Source organism: Bos javanicus, chromosome 15, assembly GCF_032452875.1.
Source record: "Bos javanicus breed banteng chromosome 15, ARS-OSU_banteng_1.0, whole genome shotgun sequence".
Classification (NCBI taxonomy): domain Eukaryota; kingdom Metazoa; phylum Chordata; class Mammalia; order Artiodactyla; family Bovidae; genus Bos; species Bos javanicus.
This window is the reverse complement of record NC_083882.1, coordinates 75953083-75970195: the sequence shown is the minus strand read 5'-3', so window position 1 is coordinate 75970195 and position 17113 is coordinate 75953083.

Genomic DNA, 17113 nt, shown 5'->3' with positions numbered 1-17113 from the left:
GTGACTTGTTATGCAGCCAAAGCTAACCAATACATACGGCACTCTGGCTCACGGCAGCATATATACTTAGCTCTTTCCTCATGGCTGGGTTACTCCTATTGCCCTCTTAACCTAGTTAATATCTGCTCATCCTCTGGACCGCAGTGTCATTATCAACACTTCTCTGGTTTTATCAGATTGGTTCAGTTACTCTAATCATAGGCCCCTATATAAGTGATTATATTAGATATCCTGAGTATAGGACCTTATGGCATCATGTACATCTCTTTTATAGTGTTCATCACAATTGTAATCATACTTTTAATTATAGGACTTGGCACACGATAACCTCCAGTAAACACTGGTTGCATGAATAAAAGAAGGGATAAAACAGGTGCTTCCCACTGGATAAAAGAATTTGCTTGCATGGCTCCTTCACCAGGGGGTGGGCCCTTAGGAATCTGAATGAGGCCGAGCCCGGCAGCTGATGCCCTCCCAGCCTGTTTCTCACAGGGGATGGGGGGAGGGGTGTTCAGCTGAGTTTTGTTCTAAGAGTCGGAATCACCCCCCTGTAGTCAACAATTCTTTTTTTTTTCCCACTTCAGGCACAGACACTGATGTTCCTATTTTTTTGTCTTTGCCATTTGTTACAATTTCCAAGGTTAACCCTTGTAGGGAGAAGGGCAGCGAACAAACACGTGTAGGGAATGTTTGCAGTTTCCCGAGCAACCCCCCCCACCCCCACCCCGGCCTCCCATCAGTCGCACCTCTCCAGCGGCTGTTTCCTGCTGACGCAGAAGCACCTGTTTCCAGCCAGGAAATGGTGGTCAGAGCGCCACGTAGGCAGGGCTGACCCGGCCCCATCTTGGCTGTGTGTAGTGCCTTGATGGCTTAGATCCTAAGGAGTAACTTCGTGGTCTTGTCCCGGTACTAAGGGCCCCTCTCATGCCGCTGCTTGGAGGGCTGTGTCCTGCCAATTCTTTTCATCGCAGGCTTCCTCTGTTGTGTGTTCTCACCTGCTCGCCCTTGTTTCTTCGTATTTGCAGACACTCCAGCCTCCCAGCCCCACTTCCCTCTGGGGAGCTCACTGAGCGCCTCTTCCCATCATTCCACAGGGTATTGTCCAGAACGAACCTGCCATTCCCTATTCATCCCCTTCTGGGGAAGAATTTCTCTCTGCTGGAATGCCTTTCATCACTGGGAAAGAAAAGATGTATGTGAAGCCCCTTCCCAGACCCATGGAGAAAACATATAGGCTCTGTCTCCCGAGTGCTGAAAAACAGGTTGGAATCAAGTCGTTAGACGCAAGTAGTCAGGGTTTGAAGGCACCAGGGGGTGTAGCTGAACCATGGGCTGAGTGGTCACCAGGTGCGTTGTGTGTGTGTGTGTGTGTGTGTGTGTGTGTGTGCGTGTATGTGTGTGTGTGCGTGTGTGTGTATGTGTGTGTGTGCGTGCGTGTGTGTGTGTATATGTGTGTGTGTGCGTGCGTGCGTGCGTGTGTGTGCGCGTGTGTGTGTGTGCGCGCGTGCGTGCGTGTGTGTGTGTGCGCAGCTGGGAGACTAGTGCCCAAACTGAGGATCTGACTGGTCTGGGGGCCTGCAGCCCGCCTGCCCAGGGCATACACGGGACAATTACCCAGGCTTCAAAGAGCCCTTAAAGCTTCACCCAAACCTCCCATCTCCCTACCCTGCCTCTGTCTAATTGCACTTTTTGCTTCTGGGAGTTGTCATCTGCTGATGACTTGTAATTACAATGTCTTCTTCATCTTGGGAACCATTATGGTAAAATGCATGATTCTAGGTTCCGGTTCCATCTTTGTCATTAGTCAATGTGTGACCTAGGGCGTATCACAATTTTTCCGAGCCTCCGTGTTCTTATCTGTACAAAGGTAATGCTTATAATACCTGCCTCAGAGGGCTACTCTGAAGATTGCATAAGGTAATGCATTTAAGTGCTGGGCACTGTGCTTGGTGTATAGGGAATGCCTATTAAACGCTAGCCATTATCATCATCATCACCATGTCATTTTATCCACGGTTATTAGCAGGGTGCCCGGGACATGCTCAGTGAATATTCGTTGAATAGTACATTTTTTTGGTGAGCTCTTCTCACATGAATGCTAACAATGCACAAAGTTACTCCTGAACAAAATGGCACAGCAGTCAGTGCAGTCCCCTTATTCAGCCAAGGCCTAGAGGCGAGGCCTAACTAGGGGGAGGCAAGTAGGGGACAGACAGAAATGCCCCCGAACGGCTGCAAAGCAGGAAGACAAGCGGGCCTACCCACAGGATGGCACTGCAGGTGTCCGGTGCCCTTAGGGGAGTAACCCTTGGGACTAGAAGTTGGCTGAGATGACCGGCTGTCTTTTGGCCACATGTGCAAAATTATCTAAATTCCTGGGAAATGCCTTCCTGGGATGGGCCAAGTCAGCTGCTATGTCTAGGTCAGATGCACTTGGCCTTTCTGCCCCCTTTAAGCCACCTGCCTCTGTGCTCTTTTCAGTTCACAAAGGACCATTTTTCACATGGGCACCTAGCCTTCTTCCTCCCGAAGCCCCAGGGAAGCCCACTGTCTCCAGCAATGAAGGATGTTGAGTTTTCTGAGACCTGAATCTTAGAGCTTCCTGGAGGGGATCTGAGAACACCAGCTGAACACACCCAAGCGTCGGGCGGTTTCCTCCTCCGGCACATTCCAGCCTCCAGCCTCCAGCAACAGTGCTTTCTGCCGGCGCTGCTTCCTGCGCTCTTCCTTCCTTGGTAACACCTCAGCCTTTAGCAATGCCACTCTGGCCTTCAGCTGGCTTTGGGAAGCTGGAAGTGGCTTTGGAACAAGAACCTTTGCACAGAGGGGAACAGGAAGAGTAAAACCATCCAGGAAGAGTAGAAAATTAGCAGTTTAGGTGACAGGAGATTCACCTTGAGAACTTGCTCCACTGCATTTTGCTGGACAAGCCAGAAGTCTACCTGAGCCTCAGTTCTCAGCTGTAGCCTGGGGACTGCACTGGAAAAGAATGCGTCTTGTGCAACAACCGGATGTAGTGGGCCCCCTAATCCCATCTAATCAAGTTAAACTTATTGGCCAAATACTGCTCCTGACTTAAAAAAAAAAAGTGTTTATTTTGATGATTACTGAGAAAGTTAAGTTAAAGATTCCATACTGGGATTGTGGGTAGATTGATTTCTCTATTTCCCCATGCCGTTCTGTCATTTTCCTTTGCTTTGTGATTTTGAGATTGTGTTTTTAGGTGCTACACATCTAAAATTATCATAATTTCTGGTGATTTTCACCTTGTTTCATCGTGAAGTGTTCCTGTTTACCATGGTAATGCTTCTGCCTTAAGTCCGTTTTATCTAATGCCTATATAGCGACACTAGCCTTCTATGGGTAGAATTTGTGTAATTTATTATTCCATCTTTTAGTTCATAGCCATGCCTTGTAATTACTGATATATTTGACCCAGGGATTGAACCTGAGTCTCGCACGTCTCCTACATTGGCAGGTGGGTTTTTTACCACTAGCACCACCTATGAAGCCTATTTGAATTTACAGCTACCATCTTATTTTGCACTTCCTATTTGTCTCACCCATTATTTTTAACCTTACTTTTGATTATGTTTTTGTCTATGACATCTTTTTTCCTCCACTGATTAGAGATTTACATATCTGTTTTTATTCATTTAGTGGTAATATTAGAATGACAAATTCCTTCTTCAGTTTATCCAAGTCTAAAATTAGTCAATATCTTTACCCGTCTCTTAAAAAATACACTTAATACTTTAGTTAGTTCAGTCGCTCAGTTGTGTCCGACTCTTTGCGACCCCATGAATCGCAGCACGCCAGGCCTCCCTGTCCATCACCAACTCCTGGAGTTCACTCAGACTCACATCCATCGAGTCAGTGATGCCATCCAGCCATCTCATCCTCTGTCATCCCCTTCTCCTCCTGCCCCCAATCCCTCCCAGCATCAGAGTCTTTTCCAATGAGTCAACTCTTCACATGAGGTGGCCAAAGTACTGGAGTTTCAGCTTTAGCATCATTCCTTCCAAAGAAATCCCAGGGCTGATCTCCTTCAGAATGGACTGGTTGGATCTCCTTGCAGTCCAAGGGACTCTCAAGAGTCTTCTCCAACACCACAGTTCAAAAGCATCAATTCTTCGGTGCTCAGCCTTCTTCACAGTCCAACTCTCACATCTACATGACCACAGGAAAAACCATAGCCTTGACTAGACGAACCTTTGTTGGCAAAGTAATGTCTCTGCTTTTGAATATGCTATCTAGGTTGGTCATAACTTTCCTTCCAAGGAGTAAGCGTCTTTTAATTTCATGGCTGCAGTCACCATCTGCAGTGATTTTGGAGCCCAAAAAAATAAAGTCTGATGCTGTTTCCACTGTTTCTCCATCTATTTCCCACAAAGTGATGGGACCAGATGCCATGATCTTCGTTTTCTGAATGTTGAGCTTTAAGCCAACTTTTTCACTTTCCACTTTCACTTTCATCAAGAGGCTTTTTAGTTCCTCTTCACTTTCTGCCATAAGGGTGGTGTCGTCTGCATACCTTAAAACACTTTAATTCTTTGTGCCTTCTTTTAAATTTCTCTGTGATTGTTGTGATGCATTTTTAAAGCATTATATGTGGTCTTTCATTGACTTTTTCTAAATGATCAAATTTATCAGGATGCCATCTATATACAATAAGCTTCACTCATCTTAAATATACCGTTTGATCAGTTTTGACAAGTGCATAGCTATGCATCACGACGATCAAGATATAGGAAAGCTCAGCCCCCAGATTCCCTCGTGCTCTCCCTCTTGCTGTCCGTCTCCTTCCCTAACCCCCAGAACTTGGCAACCGTTGAGCTGCTTTCTGTCACAATAGTCTTAACTTTTCCAGGATTTTGTATAAATGGAGTCATAAACATGCAGCCTTTTGTGTCTGGATTCTTTCACTTGGTTGACGATTGATATTCATTCATGTTGAATATATTGGTGGTCTGTTTCATCTTATTTTTGAGTGCTCGTCATTCCTTTGTGTGGATCCAGACTCCTGCCTGATGTCCCTTTCCTTCCACCTGAGGAACTTTTGATCGAATATAACATTTTTTTGGAGTGCATTCTATGGACAATGAATTCTTTCAGATTTTTTTGGAGTGCATTCTATGGACAATGAATTCTTTCAGATTTTCTCTAAAAGTCTATTTTTGCCTTCGTTTTTGAAAGATACTTTTGTTGGCTTTAGAATTCTAATTTGATGGCTTATCTTTCAGCAATGTAAAGATTTTGATTCACTGTCTTCTGCCTCATATTGTTTCTGATGAAGAATTTGCTGTGATTCTTAATTTTTTTGTTTATGTATAATATCTCTTTTCTGTAGCTGTTTTAAAGATTTTTCTCTTTATTACTTGTTTTCAGCAACTTTGATTATAATGTGCTTTGGTAGGTTTTTCTTTATCATTATTCTGCTTGGGGTTCATTACGCTTCTTGTATGTGTGGATTTATAGTTTTCATCAGATCTGGGAAACATCAACTGTTTTTTTCCTTCACATATTTTTTTCTGTCCCCCTCAACTTTCCTAAGATTCTGACTACCCATATATAAGGCATCTTAACATCATCCCATGGATGACTGATGCTTTACTTTTTTCCTAGCCTTTTATCCTCTCCATGCCTAGTTTGAATAATTCCTAATCTGATGTTCTCAAGTTGTCTAATTGTTTCTTTTGCAATGTCTAATCTGCTATAGTCCAATTCAGCACATTTTCCATTTCATATTTGTATTTTTCCTTTCTATATGGTCCTTGTGTCTTTTATGTTATATATTCCATTTTTACCCTCATCGTATTCACATTCTCCTTTATATCTCTGAAAATTTTTATAAGACTTATGTTTCAAAGTCATGCGTGTGTGCTAAGTGGCTTCAGTTTTGTGTGACCCTACAGAATATGGCCTGCCAGGCTCCTCTGTCCATGGGATTCTCCAGGCAAGAATACTTGAGTGGGTTTCAGAGTTCTTGATGACTAATTCTATTATTGTTGGGTGTGTTTTTATTGACTGATTGATTTTCCTCTTGGTTATGAGTCATATTTATCTGCTTTTTTTTGCATCACCCTGTGATTTTAATTGGATGCTGAATGTGTTGATCAAAGGCCAGGCCAAGACAGAACTGACATTTATAATTTCAATGGGGACCATTTAATATAATTAATGATTAGCAAGTAAAATATGATTAATTACTAAAAGGGTTGTAAAGGAGAACTCTTACGGAATATGAGAATAACACATGCAGGAAGTCCCACCTCCTCTGGGGTGGAGGGAGAGTAAGCCAGGAAGGAATTAAGAACTTGAAGAGGCATCCCACACACCTCCTGCCTAGATCCAGATCTTGGGGAAGATGTGGCTGCTGCAGGAACTCACCGCCTGCCAGAGGAGAAGAAATGTTCCAGGGGGTGTGGGCCAGAGCGTTCCATCGCGTCAGTCCACCACATGACTGAACAACTCAACAGAGTGCAGGAGTGGGGTGGGTGTGGATCGTGAGAGTCTAAAGGGTCTGCCTGTCGAGTGGCCGATAAAGCAGGGCACTGGTGGGTCAACACAGGTCTGTAAGAAGGGGTCTCCTGCTTTCTGTCGGTTCTCATTCGTGATATGGAGTTTCCTTGTGTATTTGTTTAGTTGTGAATCGTGGTTGACTCAATTTTCCTTGAATTTCTATTTATGGAAATTCGTGAGGCCTGGGATTGCAGAGGGTTCTTCCGAAGAGTATTTTTTATTTTTGGCCTCTGCCAGGCCCTTGGAGGGCACTTCTTGGCAGCAACCACTGTAAATTAAGTTGTTGGTTTGTGGAGTTTGGGGACCACCCAGGTGGTGTGAATTCAACTTGGTTGGTTACAAACTTGTGTCAGGAATGACTGATGGCTCCAAATTCTCAGTAGTTACTTTTTCCATTTTCTACTTAGGGCTTCGTTTTAAGACATTCCATTTTTCTTGCACTCCCCGTGACGGAGGGCGTTGTTGATACTACCCCTTTGTCCTTAACCCGAGACTGCTTCCCCTTGAAGTCTCAGCTGTTTGGGGAGAGTCACTCCTATCAGACTCCTCACCCTGGGCACACTCTGGGCTTTGTCAGCTTTTCCCTTACCCCTAGGATGCCAGGAAAACCAAGCTCTGTTTCTCAGGGTTCAGTAAATAACCCTGGTAAACACAGCTGCTGCTCTCCTTGCCTTTCCGGCTCTTGCCTCCGTTCCACGCTTTTTTTGGCCTTGTACATTATTTACTTTCTTGCCAGTTTACTTTACATTTAAGAATGCTTTTCCTTCTTTCCCCAGATATTTTATTTGCCATGAAGAATCAACTAGCAATGCAGGAGACCCAGGTTCAATCCCTGGGTTGGAAGATCCCCTGGAGGAGGGCATGGCAACTCACTCCAATGTTCTTGCCTGGAGAATCCCATGGACAGAGGAGCCTGGTGGGTTAAAGTCTGTGGGGTCCCAAAGAGTCAGACACGACTGAGCGACTAAACTTTAGTTGTTTTCAATAGGAGAGTCATCCCAGGTATTTGGTATTTTGTATTGCCAGGGTTAAGAGCAGTATTTCTCTGGAGTATCTACAACTTCATAGGTCCTACAGTAGTATTTGGCACATAAATGACGAAAAAGGGGATGAAGAAAGACATATGTGCATGAATTGGCTGCGTGAACTGTCAGTCAACCTTGAAACACTATGAGGTCAGGGGTCTGGTCTGATGTGTTCACCACTGCCCCTAAACTGGCTAGAGTGATCCATGCTAGGGTTCAACTGATGTTAACTGATTTTAACTCAGAGTGGCCTAGAGGCCACGGGAAATCTGTCCTCGATAGAGATGCTTGCCGTGTGCAGAAAGCAACTTTCCAAATCTGTGGGCCTTTGGGGACGATTGGTTTTCATATGGTGGGGCTGGATTCCGGTGACTCCTCTCTGCTCTTCTCCTGGCTCCCCTGGGCATTTGGCTGCAGATCTCGTCTCACAGTGTTGGAGTCTCATCTTTGGTTTCGGTGCTGTGATCCAAGCCCGTGCAGCTCAAAGGGTGGTCCATGTGCCAGCAGCACCTCCATCACTGGGTACTTGTTAGAAATATAGAATCTTGCCCATGCTCCCCTTCAACTACTGACTCAGAATCTTCACTTTTAATAAGATCCCCAGTCTATCCATGTGCACACGAAGGTTTGTGAAACACTGCTCTAATCCAGAGAATTCCAGTGTATGTGTGTGTGTGTGTGTGTGTGTGTGCATTGAATGAATTACAGGGGTGCAGTGAAGAACTGATTCTTACAGCCTTTAGGTGGCCATGTAGGATGACCAGCTAACTCCTTTCTGTTTGGCTGGGACTTTCCCAGTTTTAGCACTGGAAGAATCACATCCCTGGAAACCTCTTGTGTATGTGCTAAGTTGCTTCAGTCGTGTCTGACTCTTCGAGACCCAATGGACTTTAGCCCACCAGGCTCCTCTGTCCATGGGATTTCCTAGGCAAGAATACTGGAGTGGGTTACCATGCCCTCCTCTAGGGGATCTCCCTGATCCAGGGATCAAACCCGCGTCTCTTACATCTCATGTATTGGCAGATGGGTTCTCTACCACTAGGGCCACCTGGGAAGCCCAGAAACCTCTTAATCACAAGAACTGGGATGGTTGGTCCCCTTACCAGACAGGGCCCAGGCATCCCTGTGGTTCCAGTAGATTTCATGAGGAGGAGCTACATCTGGTACCACGTGGGCTGGGCCTTGCTCCAGGAGGTGACTTGTCACCTGTGTCAGCAGCTAGCTGCCAAGCCCTGTGCTCCCAGTGTGAACAAGGGACCCCTGGACTTGCAAGAGGAATTCCCATTCTTGGTGTCCTAGAAGCATGGCGCCCAGTCCAACGTGGGTCAAGTCATGAAGGTGAAAAGGAAGCTGGGTGGGTTATCCAGGGTGGATCAGCTCTGGAAAAGGCTCCAAATCCCTGTCTTTACATTGGGTAGAAGCTGAAGCCTTAATCTTTTCAGGTGATGTGTCTTTTTAGTGGCATCCACGTTAGCTGCAGGGAGAAAGCTCTAACAATACACACACACTCCGCAAATTAGAACTTCATCATTATTTTGAAATCCTTGATATGAAATGTTTGATTGTATTCACCATCCATTCATATTATCACAAGAAATTTCAACATTACATTTGTCAAAGAAAGAGGAGAAAGAGCTGTTAGGTTCTTTTAATATAATTTCAAGTGTTATACATTTTTGAATGGATATAAAATGGTCTTACATTTTTTATCATGTACTCAGTGAACAAAAGTTTCCTGCCAACAGTGACTTTCAAAAATTTCAAGAACTCCTCATTAAAAAGCCCCCATCAAAAATTGTGTATGGCCATTTCACATGTAAAGCCTGATGTTAAAAAAAGTATGTTCATGGAAGAAATCTCAAGTTTCTCATTAAATTGCTTGAACAGATTTTCATTGCGAAGTTTTTTTTTTTTTTTTTCCCACATAGTCAATGGGGATTCCCTGGTGGCTCAGACGGTATACTCTGCCTGCAATGTGGGAGAACTGAGTTCAATCCCTGGGTCAGGAAGATCCCCTGAATAAGGAAATGGCAACCCACTCCAGTATTCTTGCCTGAAAAATCCCATGGATGGAGGAGCCTGGTGGGCTATAGTTCATAGAGTCACAAAGAGTCGGACATGACTGAGCGACTTCGAAGTCAATATTTAATAGTTTCCCTATTACTCTGTAGGGCTCCCCTGTTAGCTCAGTTGGTGAAGAATCCACCTGCCATACAGGAGACCCTGGTTCGATTCCTGGGTCAGGAAGATCCGCTGGAGAAGGGATAGGCTACCCACTCCCGTATTCTTGGGCTTCCCTTGTGGCTCAGCTGGTAAAGAATCCTCTTGCAATGAGGGGGACCTGGATTCTATGCCTGAGCTGGGAAGATCCCCTGGAGAAGGGAAAGGCTACCCACTCCAGTATTCTGGCTTGGAGAATTCCATGGACTGTATAGTCCACAGGGTCTCAAAGAGTTGGACACGACTGAGCGACTTTCACTTCACTTTCATTACTTTGTACTTATTTTTTTCCTACCTAAATTATATAATGTACAGAAAATGTAATACAGTTTTCACCCAGTTCCTAGTTACCTTGAGTGTACCCCCAACACAGTGTGCAAATTTGATCACTTTGTCTGTGTGCCAAGGTGTGGTGATCCTGGGGAAATCTGGCTGTAATTCTCTGTGCTCCCCACTTTTATGAACTGACTGGCGCCCCCCACACACTGAGGGAAAGAACACGGTGAGTCCCCAAACCCTCCAAAAGTCTCCCTTCCACTTCCCCTCGCTGCTCCTTGGAGGTGCTCCTTTCCCTTCTTTAGTAAAAAATCCCAGCCTCAAATGGTTGCTATGGTAACCCTCAGGCTGGAGGAGCTGGGCTGACTTGCGGAAGGGCTTCCATGGCTCAGCTGCCCCTGAGTTATGATGGCAAATAGGAGGGATCAGGTCACTCTTGGGGGCAGAGGACCTCTTCACTCAGAGATGCAGGAGACACAGCCTTGCCTGGAGTCCCCTGGACACCTGCCTTCCACACTTTACAGAAGGTCTATGGGTCTCTCTAAAGGTTGATTCTTTATAAAGCTACATTCCGAACACAGTTGGTTTCAACCTTTCTCTTAGGGTCCCAGGGGTATATTTTGCCTCATCTTTACACTACCAGCTTGAACCTGACTTTCTCTTCTAGGGCTTTGATGTAGACTCAACTGGTACAAGTAGTGAGGACCATGTGACCGGGCTTTGGAGTCAGAAAGATGTGGAATCAAGCCTTGGCTCAGTCGCTTACTGGCTCTGGGATCTTGGGCAAGTCATATAGCCACACTGAGCCTCAGTCTTGAGAAGGGGGCAACAGAAGATGAGATGGTTGGATGGCATCACTGACTCAATGGACGTGAGTTTGAGCAAACTCCAGGAGATAGTGAAGGGCAGGAGAGCATGGTGTGCTGAGGTCATGGGGTTGCAAAGAGTCAGACACAACTCAGCGACTGAACATCAACCACTTGCATACACAGGGTGGAATTATTAAAGGTCCACCTCATAAGGCTGCCATATGTGAGCTCATACTTTGTCAAGCTCTCAGCCCAGATCCTGGCACACAGTAGGTGCTCAATTAGAGGATTCATGTTATCATTATTATTATTTTCCTCTCACCTCCTTGAATTGCTGCTTTCTTTTCTTCCTTTTTTTATTCCCAACAAATCCTGCCAGGCACCTGGAGTTCATATGACTGTGACCTCTTTAGCTGTTTGTGTAAGCCTGTCTCTCAAAGAAAACAGTCTCCCCAGGGAGAAAAATGCCCCAAACTTTGTGCATGTAAATCAACAATTCTGCACAAAGTGAGGGTAATTAATAAATGAAACCACTAGGAAGGACCCAAGAGAACTTATTATAGAAAATAACAGTAAAACTGTTATCTAATGTTCAGAATCTCAGACCAAGAGTTGTATTCACCTTCGGGTTTTGAAGCTGTGTTCCATTGACCAGCGATGTTTGATGACCAATTCCCTGGCCACTCTCGTTTCATGTTGAGGCTAGAGGGTAATTTAGTCTGTCTGCTTTGAAGTTTCTCACTTTTTGCAGCAGACTAAAAATTGATAATTGACTGATAACAAATTGCATTGATATTATTGTTTTTGTTGCTTTTTAAGCAAGTTTTAATGTAGCAAGCAGTGTTTCAGTTAGGCTCTCTCTGGAATGAGGCGCTGAGACAAGTTTAGTGCACATGGTGTTTACTGGGAAGGGTCAGAGGGATGAGCATCCAGGAACAGAAGGGGAGGGAACAGGACTGGCAGGTGGAGAAGTCAGGCCCAAGGGTGGTCCAGGCCAACCCCAAGAGGGGTCCCTCACAGTTGTCTGGATGGGCCATTGGCCAGGTCTTTTTCCCATCAGCCTCCTCGGTCACTCATTGATTATGAAAAGGGCAAGATCTCTGGGAAGGGCATGAGCTCCGATGGTGACTCTCTGCAGCTGGTGGATGTGGAAGGGGCACTTCCGGGAACAGGGGTACCCCCTTAAAGGGGGATCTGGGCTTCTCAGCTCTGTGTTCATCAGATAAGATAAACTGAAGCTGGGGGCCTGGAGCTTGGCCACTCTGGATGTTTCAGTGGTTCCTCAAGCACACATGACATCCTACAGTTTAGCAACCCCCCAAATTAGAGCTTAACTTTCTTTGGTGAGCAACCTGGAGCTTGGATTGGGAAGGGAGTTGCCAAAAGTCCCCCAGCAAGATATAATCAGAATTGCTCAGTCGGCCGCTGCCCCCTTTTCAGGTCTCAGGTCAGATGCTGCTTCCCCCAGAAAGCCCTGCTGAACCCAAGGCTGCATGAGATGCTCCTGTCTGAACACCCCACACCCAGACCTCTGGGGTCTGGTCAAGTTCCTGACTCCCCAGCCAGCTGTGAGCTTTCTGAGGGGATGGATGGTGAATGAGATGGCTGCGAGGTGGAGACTATCCTTAGGAAGGCATGAACGGACGAGTTTAGGTCCTCAACCATAACCTTGGCCCGGGAAGTCTGCCTTGTACCCAGCCAGAGAGAAACGTCCCCAACACCTAAGGGACAGACCTCCAGGTCTTTTCAGGCTCAGCTCAGGAAACTCAGAGTTGCTCTAAACCCACTTCTCAGTTCGTGCGTTACTGCTCCATGCAAGGGTATCCGGATGGATTTCTCTACTGATTCCTTGTCCCACGTCTGGGCTCTTTCTTTTGTATCTGATGAGCTTGACATACTTGCTTTTATTTTTATGATTGTATGAAGCCTATATTGTTTTATGTGCGTGTATTTAATTTATGCACACAGTATTGTGCTAAAAACCCAATTCTGTCTTTTTTTTCATCTCCCAGCGTTTTGCTTTTAAAGACCTACCCAGGTTACTGTATGGACCTCTAGGCTGTGCCTCTAAACTGCTGTATCCACCACCTTTACTCACCCCTCAGCGATGGAGGCCTAGCTTGCTTCTAAACTTCCTCCTCCCCTTCTCATTGCCTCAGACAACCCGAGGGTGGGGAGCCTCTTCCTCTCCTCACAGATCTGCTGGGTGATTTCTTTTGGATCTCGATCCTGGATGGCATTTCTGCTAAAGGTGTATGAAAGGGAGAGTGTTGGTTGCTCAGTCGTGTTCGACTCTTTGTGACCCCCATGGACTGTAGCCCCCCAGGCTCCTCTGTCCACAGTCACCCTTCATCTAAGTAAGGTGTATATGCACACTTAATTCGACTAAATAGACTTTCACTTTCCACTTTTAAGGGACCCTGCACATATCAAGCCCAGGGGCTCACTAGACTATGAACTTTCCCAAATAGAAGATTCTAGAAAATAATTTAAAAAATATTTTATGGAAGCACTTTGCCAGCCAAATAAAGCACAGGAGATGGATTCAGCCTACTGGTCTCCAGTTTACAAGTTGGAGGTCCAGACCTGAAGTAGCCTTCCCCTTGACCTTTGCATGCAGAGGTCATGCATTCCTGACATTCCATGTGTGGCTCTTCCTGGGCAGGGTCTGCGTCCACACTAACAAGCTTGAGTGCAGCTTCAGCCCCTCCTCAAATAGACCCCGACACAGGTCTATTTGGATGGAGACCAAATAGATGGGGCTCCTGTGATGGAGCCCCCGACACAGGTCATGAGCAAGTTTTGCGTGTCATGAGGAGGAGCTCTAGCAGCCTCACTGAACTTACCTCTCTCTTGACCCTGGTCTTTCAGGACCATCACCTGTCACAGGAGATGAGTTCTTTCTGGCAGGAGGTAGCCAGTTCTTGCTGGCAGCTGGTTCCCAGAAGCTGAGGAGGGGTAGGAGAAGGCATGGAGACAGGGGACGTTCTTAGCTTGGGCTGCTATAACAAAATGCCATAAACTGGGTGCTTAGACATTTGTTCCCCACAGTTCAGGGAGCTGGAAGTCCAAGATCAGAGTGCCAGCATGGATGAGCCCTCTCCTGGGTTGCGGACCACCCTCACAAGGAGGAAAGAGAGGGTGAGGGAGCCCTCTGGCCACTTATGAAAGCGCTAACCCCAAAGTCCCTCCCTCAAGTGCCATCACATTGTGGGTTGGTTTTCCTTGTATGTACTTTTGGTGGGGGACACATTCAGACTGCAACAGGAACTCAAGTTACTTGCTCAAGCTCCTCCAGAGAAAACAAAGGCAGTTGCTCTGATTCTCAGGAGTTTGACAAAGCCTTAGGCAGTGGGGAATGTCCAGACCATTGTGTGGTTAGACAATAGCCACAGGTGTTCAGAAATGCTAACATTTGCTTTTGAAAGAGAAAAAAAAGTACAACAGCTTTAAGTCTTGCTTTAAATTGGAGCATTTGTGGCTCCAGCCCATTCAATCATTAATTCCCAGATGTCAGTAAGGCTTACCGGAGTTGGCTGCATCCCCCTGCAGGCATCTGAACTTCCTAAGGCCAGACTCCCACCTCCCAGGCTACACTTTGTGTAGCAGAGAGAAGGGGCTGAGATGTTTGGGCTTCTGGAGTCCAACACCCCTGGGTACAAGCCTGACCCTGCTGCTACCAGGCCGTGACCTCGGACAAGTTGCTTCATGCCTCCAAGCCTCAGTTTCCTCCTCTGCAAGAGGCTAGTGCAATGACTACCATCTCACAGGGTACTCTGAGGATTAGACGAGTTAATAGCAATAAAGCTCTGTCTCATAAAAAGAATTCAAGGGCTGGGAATGTCAAGAATCGATTCAGGGGATCCTGGGATGCAGACAAGTTAGGAGAATTAGAACAATCAATAAATATTTCCCTGGGCCTACCATGTGCCAGGAACTGTGCCAGGTACCGCAGTGCCTTGGGCTGCACCCTGCTTGCTGGAGACTGCTGAGGGACCTGGCATCCCGCAAGGAGGCAGAGTGAGAAGGAAGGGCGCAAAGACATGCCATGCGATGGGGCTTCCTCTCCAGCCTCCAGCATGAGAGGAGATTTTAAAACGTTTATTTGCTAAATGTTTACAGAGTTGCAAATATTAGAATCCACGGTGGCTAGTTTCAGCAGAAAAGAGCTTTATTAAACAATATGAGCAAATGCAGGCAGTCAACGGGAGGGCAGGAGGAACTCAGGACCCTGCCGTAATGCTGCTCGATGGGTAGAATAATTGCTGCCGCAGCAGCAGCCACTAAGCAGGAGGCCAGGAACTGACTTCACTGCAGCCGTGGTCTCTTCTGCCACAGGGAGTTGACCTTGTAACTGAGGCCACACTGATTACTGGACCATAAAACAGAAGTCTGTGCCTGTTTCTGCTTGGGGCTCAGTTCTGAATTAGGGACTTTTAGGAGAAAGCCCAGGTCACGTGCCTCCATCCTCACTGCAAGGGAGCCTGAGAATTGAATTCTGATACATACAGCCTTACAAAGAGCTGAGAAAAGAAGTGAAAGGCAAAGGATAAAAGGGAAAGATATACTGAACTGAATGCAGGAGAAGAGCAAGGAGAGATAAGAAAGCCTTCTTAAGAGAACAGCGCAAAGAAATAGAGGAAAACAATAGAATGGGAAAGACTAGAGATCACTTCAAGAGAACTGGAGATACCAAGGGAACATTTTATGCAAAGATGGGCACAATAAAGGGCAGAAGTGGCAAGGACCTAACAGAATCAGAAGAGATTAAGAAGTGTCAAGAATACACAGAAGAACTGTACAAAAAGATCTTAGTGACCCAGATAACCACGATAGTGTGGTCACTCACCTAGAGCCAGACATCCTGGAGTGTAAAGTCAAGTGAGCCTTAGGAAGCATTATTATGGACAAAGTTGCTGGAGGTGACTTAATTCCAGCTGAGCTATTTCAAATCCTAAAAGGTGATGCTGTTAAAGTGCTGCACTCAAGATGTCAACCTATTGACTCATCAGTAGCCACAGGACTGGAAAACACCAGTTTTCATTCCAATTCCAAAGAAAGGTAATGCCAAAGAATGCTCAAACTACCCTACAATTGTGCTCACTTCACATGCCAGCAAGGTAATTCTCAAAATCCTTTAAGCTAGGCTTCACCAGTTCTTGAACCAAGAACTTCCCTATGTACAAGCTGGATTTAGAAAAGGCAGAGAAACCAAAGATCAATTTGCTGACATCTGTTGGATCATTGAAAAAGCAAGAGAATTCCAGAAAAACATCTACTTCTGCTTCATTGACTATGCTAAAGCCTTTGACTGTGTGGATCACAACAAACTGTGGAAAATTCTTCAAGAGATGGGAATACCAGACCACCTTACTTGTCTCCTGAGAAATCTGTATGCCAGACAAGAAGCAACAGTTAGAACTGGACATGGAACAATGAACTGGTTCAAAATTGGGAAAGGAGTATGGTAAGGCTGTATATTGTCATCCTGCTTATTTAACTTCTATGTAGATTACATCATCAGAAATGCCAGACTTACAAGCTTGAATCAAGGTTTCCAGGAGAAATATCAACAACCTCAGATATGCAGATGATACCACTCTAATGACAGAAAGTGAAGAGGAACTAAAGAGCCTTTTGATGAGGGTGAAAAAGGAGAGTGAAAAAGCTGGCTTAAAACTCAACATTCAAAAAACTAAGAACATGGCATCCCGTCCCATCACTTCATGGCAAATAGATGGGGAAAAAGTGGAATCAGTGACAGATTTTATTTTCCTGGGCTCTAAAATTATTGTGGACGGTGACTGCAGCCATGAAATTAAAAGAGGCTTACTCCTTGGAGGAAAAGCTATGACAAACCTAGACAGAGTATTAAAAGGCAGAGACATCACTTGGCTGACAAAGGTCCATATAGTCAAAGGTGTGTTTTTCGTGTATGAATGTGAGAGTTGGACCATAAAGAAGGCTCTGCACTGAAGATTTGATGTTTTCAAACTGTGGTTTTGAAGAAGACTTTTGAGAGTCCCTTGGATAGCAAGGAGGTCGAACAGTCACTCCCAAAGGAAATCAATCCTGAATATTCATTGGAAGGACTGATGCTGAAGCTCCAGTACTTTGGCCACCTGATGCAAAGAGCTGACTCATGGGAAAAGACTCTGATGCTGGGAAAGGTTGAGGGCAAGAGGAGAAGGAGGAGACAGAGGATGAGATGATTGGATGGCACCACTGACTCAATAGACATGAGCTTGAGCAAACTCAGTG